The sequence below is a fragment of the Cricetulus griseus genome, unplaced genomic scaffold, assembly GCF_003668045.3.
Source record: "Cricetulus griseus strain 17A/GY unplaced genomic scaffold, alternate assembly CriGri-PICRH-1.0 unplaced_scaffold_470, whole genome shotgun sequence".
In the NCBI taxonomy this organism is placed as follows: Eukaryota; Metazoa; Chordata; class Mammalia; order Rodentia; family Cricetidae; genus Cricetulus; species Cricetulus griseus.
The window spans coordinates 7,481-15,317 of NW_023277220.1; the positions used below are offsets into that span (position 1 = coordinate 7,481).

The following is a 7,837-nucleotide window of genomic DNA, read 5'->3' on the forward strand; positions in this document are numbered from 1 at the left end:
ACCTTTGAGAGAGGCAAGGGGAGAAGGCAGAGAGGAAGGCAAGACAGAAGGCAAGGGCCAGGCAGCTCACAATTGGCTGAAACTCCAGTCCTAGGCAATCTAAACTTGTCTTCTGGACTCTGTGGGTACCAGACAAGAGCTTGGTCAAAAGCATACATGCAGGCAGAAAGGAACATCTGTCAAATTTTGTAATTTGAAAAAAAAGAAGAAAGGGGTGGGGCTGTGGTAGGGCACATATTTAACCCGAACACTCAAGAGGCAGTGGCAAGGGGATTGCTCTGAGTTCAAGCCCAGCTCTGGTCTACAGAGCAAGTTCCAGGACATCCAGGGCTGTTACACAGAGAAACCTTGATGGTTAATTGTTGCAGGAGCCCATTGTGGGTAGTATATCCCTGGGCCAGTAGGGCTGGGCTGTATAAAATCATCTAGCAGAGCAAGCCACAGGGAACCAACCAGTAAGCAGCAAATTTCTTTGGTTTCTTTACTGTTTCAATCTTCTGCCTTGGTTTCCCCCAGTGAGGAGCTATATAACTTGTAGGATAACAAAAAGTCTTGATTCCTGAAGTCACCTTTGGTCATGTTGTTTATCACAGTAACAGAAAGCCAAGTAGAACAGAGGGTACACTTTGGTCAGTGTTTGTTCTGAGACCTGAAAGTTTAACAAATCTCCCCCGCCAGAAATTAAATATATATATATATATTATATATATATATATATATAATATATATATATGTGTGTGTGTGTGTGATGTGTGTGGTGTGTGTTATGTGTGTGTATATGTATGTATGTATGTATATGTATGTATGTATATATGTGTATATATGTATGTATACAGTGTTCTGCTGGCATGTATGCCTGCAGGCCAGCAGAGGGCACAAGATCTCATTAGAAAAGGTTGTGAGCCATCATGTGGTTGCTGGGAATTGAACTCAGGACCTCTGGAAAAGCAGCCAGTGCTCTCAACAACTGAGCCATCTCTCCAGTACCTCCCCTGGAAACTAAATGTACAGTAGAACAGAAGAGCCGTTTCAGTGGTGTCAGTTATGTATGTGTAAAGACCCCGTGTCAGGAAAAGTTGACATCAAATTTCTGTAGCTAGAGCTGGTGAGGAAATGAGTGGAGCACAGCCTCCATGGACAGAGAAGACAGGGCAAGCATGCTGAATCAGGAACTGCACTCACCAGGGGGTCTGCAGTTTGCTGTCTGGGTGCCTGAGGCCCTCACACAGCAGAATCACCCCGGGATCACCAAGGTTGTTTAGGCCCAGGTCCAGCTCAGTCAGGGTCTGGTCCAGGCTGAGGCTGGAGGCCAGATCTTCACAGGCAGCCTAGCTGAGGTGGCAGATCTTCAGCCTGTGTAAAAGCCAGCTGGTAAGCATGATGGGGGATTTCCTGGGGACACAGAATCTATCCTCTGCCCCTGTCTCCAGAGTTCAGTGTTCTCAGGAAGCTGTGTGGAACACACCTGTGACGCCCACCAGCACATGGTAGACAGAGGCACCAGGATGTTCCATTAGACTTGCCAGGGTGTATAGTGAGGCTCTGGCTCAACAAGACAGGGGCTCTAGCTGTAGCTCAGTTGGAGGGCTCTTGCTTATTGTGTGCAAGGTCCTGGGTTTTATTCCCAGCATGGTGGAGCACACCTTTGATCTCCCATCCCCCCAAAGAAAGCAAGCAACAATAGTCTGTCTGGTTAGCAATGCATTTTTAAAAGATTAAGTTCTATCTATTTGTCGTGTTCGTATGGTCATGGTGGCTTCACACCTTTATGGATTCTGGGAACAACTGAGGAAGCACAGATTTGCATTGTGCACCACTATCTGATGATGTTAGATCGAATGTAGTTCCATAAAGGGCACATGCGAGAGCATATGGGCTAACGGTCTAGTTGATCTAAATTCCAAGGTTAGTCAGAAGATATACAAATGGGACGCTGTCTCAAAAAATATTCTGGTCTATACCTGTGCACATGGCACAGCAGCAAGTGTTCCTTCAGTCACAGAGGGCCACTCCACATACCATGGCCCCTTAGGTGAGGTCTCTTTTACTAGTGTAATGCAGGTAGACCGCTTGTATGAGCATTGTTCGCGCTGAAGATAGCTTCCGTGCACTAGGTAAGATGCTGCTACCTTTCACAGTGTGGGAGTCTTAGGCAAAGAACTGCATGGTATGTTCCTGATCGTAGCCTGACTCCCACACTTCGCTTGTATAATAGGAAGAGACTACCTGGCAGCTTCGTATAGAAACAATGCCGCCAGTAAAGACCATTCTCAGGCGCCAGAGACTACATAATACAACCAGTACTTTCTAGTAAGACTTTTTATTGGCTAAAACAAACAAGACTGGCATATGTCTCAAGCCCTTGGTCCTAGAACTAATGATTATATATGTGGAGATCATGTTTTTCCTTCCTGAATGATGAATGGTTGAACTACCTCAGGGGGTTGAACTTTGTCACCAGCCTTGATAGCCAATGCCTTTATCTGCTGTGCTGCCACATTTTGGACCCCTGCTATCAAATCTCTGTCTCTGTCTCTGTCTCTGTCTCTGTCTCTCTCTCTCTCTCTCTCTCTCTCTCTCTCTCTCTCTCTCTCTCTCTTTGTGTAGACCAGGCTGGGCTCGAACTCGCAGAGTTCCCCTCTGCCTCCCGAGTGCTGGGACTACAGGCGTTCACCACCAACAACTGGCCTCTTTTTTCTAATTTTTAAAATTATTATTTTATTGGGTTGGAGAGATGGTTCAGCTATTAAGGGCACGGGCACCTCTTGCAGAGGACCCAGGTTCAATTCCCAATACTCACATGGCAGCTCACAGCTGTTATGGGATATTAGTTGAAGATGTGTTACATTCTTTTATGTTGCATTTGTTTAACCCTGTTAAGCTGTGCTTCTTTTCCGGCCCAACATGCCTGACTGGTCTAATAAAGGACTGAACTGTCAATAGCTAGGGAGGAGAGAGGGATAGACAGGGCTGGTGGGCAGAGAGAATAATTAGAAGAAGAGGGAAAGGAAAAGGGAAAGAAGAGAAAAGGGGGAGAGAGAACACCAGGGGACAGCCACACAGCCATCAAAAGAGTAAGAAGGAAAGAAAGAGATAGAGAATAGAGAAAGGTAAAAAACCCAGAGGCACAAGGTAGATGGGATGTTTTTTAAAAGTATTTATTTCTTCTGTGTATAGCATTCTCCCTGCATATGTGCCTGCCCTGCATACTAGGAGAGGGCACTGGAACACATTACAGATGGTTGTGAGCCACCATGTGGTTGCTGGGAATTGAACTCAGGACGTCTAAAGAACAGCCAGTTCTCTTAACCTCTGAGCCATTGCTCCAGTCCTTTTACATGGAATAACTATGGACAACCATCTGCAACTCCAGCTCCAAGGGACCCAGCACCCTCACACAAACATACATTCAGGCAAAACACCAAAGCTCACGAAATAAAAAGTACATAACATTTTAACTGAGCGGTGGTGGCACATGCCTTTAAACCCAGCACTTGGGAAGCAGAGGCAGGCAGAACTCCTTGAATTTGAGTCTAGCCTGGTCTACAGAGGTATATCCAGGACAGCTAAGGCTACACAGAGAAATCCTGTTGGGGACCTCTTTAGGGTCTACTGTTCTTGTTGTAACTAAGAGTGACCCACAGTGCCCTCAGGATCCACTGTCTATATTGTGACTAGGTGTTTACTTCCTAGTTCCCTGCTTCTGCATAGGCCTTTATGCAAGAATGCAAATTATCTGCCCATTGAGGGGGCGATTGGCGGCATGGACCTTGATCTGAATAAATTTACACTGGGGCTGCTGTTTGTATATAAGCCTACTCCCCTTTGAAATAAAAAGCCTTCTCTTTGCAAGAGTGACTGTCTAGGTTGTCTTTATGTAATCATCAGATTCCCTTGCCCGAATCCATGAGAAGGTGGTAGAGCTGCCTATTACGACAATTAGAGTTCTCACCAAGATTTGGGAAAGAAGGGGAGACACTGAAGGTTCAACCGGGAAGACTTGCCAGCATTAAGGTAAGGAACAGGTGTATGGAAGATGGGTGCAACTAGTTCTTACTCTCTTATGGGGAACCAATTGGTCCAATTCTCCAATAAGCAGGGCACCAGTATTAAGTACAAGACAGCAACAGACGTTTTAAAAACTGTACATGAGTTCAGCCCTTGGTTTTTAATCTTTAGTATTGGTGATGGGGAGCAGGTGAGGATAGACCTGCAAAGGGCATTACACAGAGATGGGCCGAATGCCATACCAACTGTTACTTTTTCTCTGTGCCCTCTTGTCAAAGAAGCACCTCTTAGTAATACTGTGGAATTGAAAAAGCAGGTTAAGGAAGCCCAGGCTGCCTTCCACAGAGGCTCAGAACCTGTTATGTCACTTCAAGCTTCTAATGACACTTCTTTTGTGCCCTCTCCCTCATATTCAGGGGATTAGACTAAGGAAAGGAAGGAACTGGAAAGGTACGTTAAATTATAACATAAGCCAAAAAATGTTCCCTTGAGTCTCATTCTCCTGCTCAAAATTCTAGCACTCTCTGTTTCCCTTTGGGCTTTCCTGAAAAGCAGAGTGGCCCAGTGATGTTCCCAATCATAGAGATCGTTGCTCCCCAAGGCCAGAATCAGAGAGAGCATTCCCCTCTTAATTATAAGGATATTAAACACCTGAAAGAGGCAGTTATGGCTTACAGGCCTCATGTACCTTTTATTACTCTGACCGTTTTTCAATTCTTTGTGGCCTTGAATTGCACGCCCAGTGATTGGCAACAATTATGTCCAGCTGTGCTCTCCAGGGGAGATTATTTGATTTGGGGAGGTGAATTTTAAGAGATATGTAACCAAATGGTACAGCGCAAGACGGCTGCCAGTTTCCCTGAAAAGAACTCAGAAATGCTTACTGGTACGGGAGCCTATGCAGACCTACGTCAGCAAATTCCTTATGATCCAGCTGTATATGCACAGACCTCAGCAGCTGCTTGCAGGGTGTATATTTGGGGATACTGATAATGCCATGTCTATAGTTAGACAACTAGCTTTAAAAAATGCCAACAAGTATTGTAAAGAGGCTTTACCACCTCACAATGCCAAAAGCCTCAATGATTACATTCACATTTGTAGAGATATAGATGGACACCACATTATGGGACAAGTTATTGCTTCTGCTATGCAGGGAAATAAGGTCAGTGAGGGAGCCAAACCTAAGACATGCTTGGTTGTGGCAAATGGGGTGCACCCTCAAATATTAGTCTTCGGCTGGACACCCTTCAAACTTTAAATGGTTTTCAGAGGTTTCTGGGTGATATTAATTGGATAAGACCTAGTTTAAAAATTACCACTGTTGTGATTCTACAGCTGAGGTGGCAGTGGAGGGGGAGGAGGAAGGCGGCGGCTTGCCCAGAGTCTGGCTCCCGTGCCTTTTCGTACCTGGAGAGAGCCAGCAAGAAACCTGAGGTGTGGCATGCGGCCGGTAGAGGCCTGCTGAAAATGACTGAGTATAAACTTGTGGTAGTTGGAGCTGATGGCGTTGGCAAGAGTGCCTTGACGATACAGCTAATTCAGAATCTCTTTGTGGATGAATATGATCCTACAATAGAGGACTCCTACAGGAAACAAGTAGTAATTGATAAAGAAATCTGTCATTTGGACATTCTCGACACAGCAGGTCAAGAGGAGTACAGTGCAATGAGGGACCAGTACATGAGGACTGGGGAGGGCTTTCTTTGTGTATTTGCCATGAATAATACTAAATCATTTGAAGCTATTCACCATTATAGAGAACAAATTAAAAGAGTAAAAGACTCTGAAGATGTGCCTATGGTCCTAGTAGGGAATAAATGTGATTTGCCTTCTAGAACAGTAGACACAAAACAGGCTCAGGACTTAGCAGGAAGTTATGGGATTCCATTTATTGAAACCTCAGCAAAGACAAGACAGAGAGTGGAGGATGCTTTTTATGCATTGGTGAGAGAGATCCGACAGTACAGATTGAAAAATATCGGCAAAGAAGAAAAGACTCCTGGCAGGGTGAAGATTAAAAAATGCATTGTAATGTAATCTGGGTGTTGATGCTGCCTTCTATACATTAGTCCAACAAATTCGAAAACATAAAGAAAAGATGAGCAAAGATGGTAAAAAGAAGAAAAAGAAGTCAAAGACAAAGTGTATAATTATGTAAATACAATTTGTAATTTTTCTTAGGGCATACTCAAGTAAAAGTGGTAATTTTTGTACATTACACTAAATTATTAGCATTTGTTTTAGAATTACCTAATTCTATTTTTTTTCTGTTCGTGCAAACTTTCAGCTTTTATCTTAAATGCTTATTTTAAAATGACAGTGGAAACCTCTTTTCTCTAAGTGCCAGTATTCCCTGGCTTTTGGACTTCAACTAGGAATACCTGTGGAAGAGACTAAAGACCTGAGACTGTCTTCCCGGGTTTTGGTGCATGCAGTTGATTCCTCACCAATTCTCTTACTAGCTGTGAGCATTGTGTGACCCAGAATAGTGAAGATTTTGATCCATCTCTGCTCTGTTTCATCTAGTCACTGAGTGAATTAATTAGTAATTACAGCTGCATTGAGACCTAAGACTTTGGAATCACAGATTTATGGGCTTCCCTTGATTCACATTTAGCATGTCCTAGAGTTTATCATCCTTCATAAGTGTACTTAGACTGTTCAAAAAGGCTTTCTCTTTAAAATATTACAAGGTGATTCAGATCCCAACTCCCCTCGAGTCTCACTACTTGAGGAGGGAAGTACATTCATTTGATTGAAAAGGCCTTAGAAGGGGCAAATTTGGATTATATAGATTATGTTCAGCCTTTAAAATTATTAGTGTTTTGTTCTGCTCATTCTCCTACAGGAGTTTTTTGGCAAGAGACTCCTATTCTTTGGCTCCATTCTCAGGCCTCCCCATGGAAATCAGTGGTATCCTATCCCCAAGCTATAATTGCACACCTATTTAAAGAGCAAAAGATTGCTTTGCAGACTTTTGGTAAGGAGCCAGATCAGGTTGTTACACCCTTATCCCATCAACAAATAGAGTTGTACAAAATGATAGCTATGATTTGAGCATTTTTCTCTCTGCTACCCGAGAGATTTTGATAATTATTACCCATCCAATAATCTGGTTTCCTTTTTTAAGATAAATACTTTGATTTTTCCAAAGATATGGTCTCAGCCTGTTTCCAAGGGGTGAATGGTTTTCATAGAGGGTTCTTCAAAAAGGACAGCTACAGTTGTATCTTATCGTATCATTAAGATAGCCATATTTGCTGCAGCTTCTTCACAAATGGCCAAAATTTTTACGTTGGCCTTGGCTCTACAACTCTTCCTCAGGGAATCATTATGCTCTATACTGATAATCAATATCTAGCTCAAATTGTCCAACCCTTGGAGATGCCTGCCTATTTTGCCAATATCTCCAGAGTACAAGAGAGTTTGTTACAGATACAGGGGCTGCTATAGCAACAGAGTGAACCTGTATTTGTGGGACATCTTAGGGCCCATACTCATTTTCCAGGACCTATCAGTGAAAGAAATCACATGGCCAAAAGGTATACCCAAATCATTGCAGTTTCACAAAGACCTCACTAGAGCACAATCCTTACATAAGTGCTTTCTTCTCAGCACAGGGTTCTTATGATTTCATATCTTGGGATAACCAAGGAACAAGGTTTTTAAATAGTTAAAAATTGCCCTCTTTGTGTGGAATTTCTTCCAATGCCTCACTTGGCAGTTAATTCCCGAGGACTGTTGCCCAATCACCTGTGGCAGATGGATGTGCCATCTTTTGGTAAATTGCAATTTGTTTATGTTTCTGTACATACTTTTTCTAGAC

At 43.3% G+C, this 7,837-nt stretch overlaps 1 pseudogene; it reads left to right on the plus strand.

Annotated features, from left to right (window-relative positions):
- Window positions 1-5,478: 5,478 nt before the first annotated feature.
- On the plus strand, window positions 5,479-6,169 carry LOC113838055 (annotated as a pseudogene).
- Window positions 6,170-7,837: the final 1,668 nt, after the last annotated feature.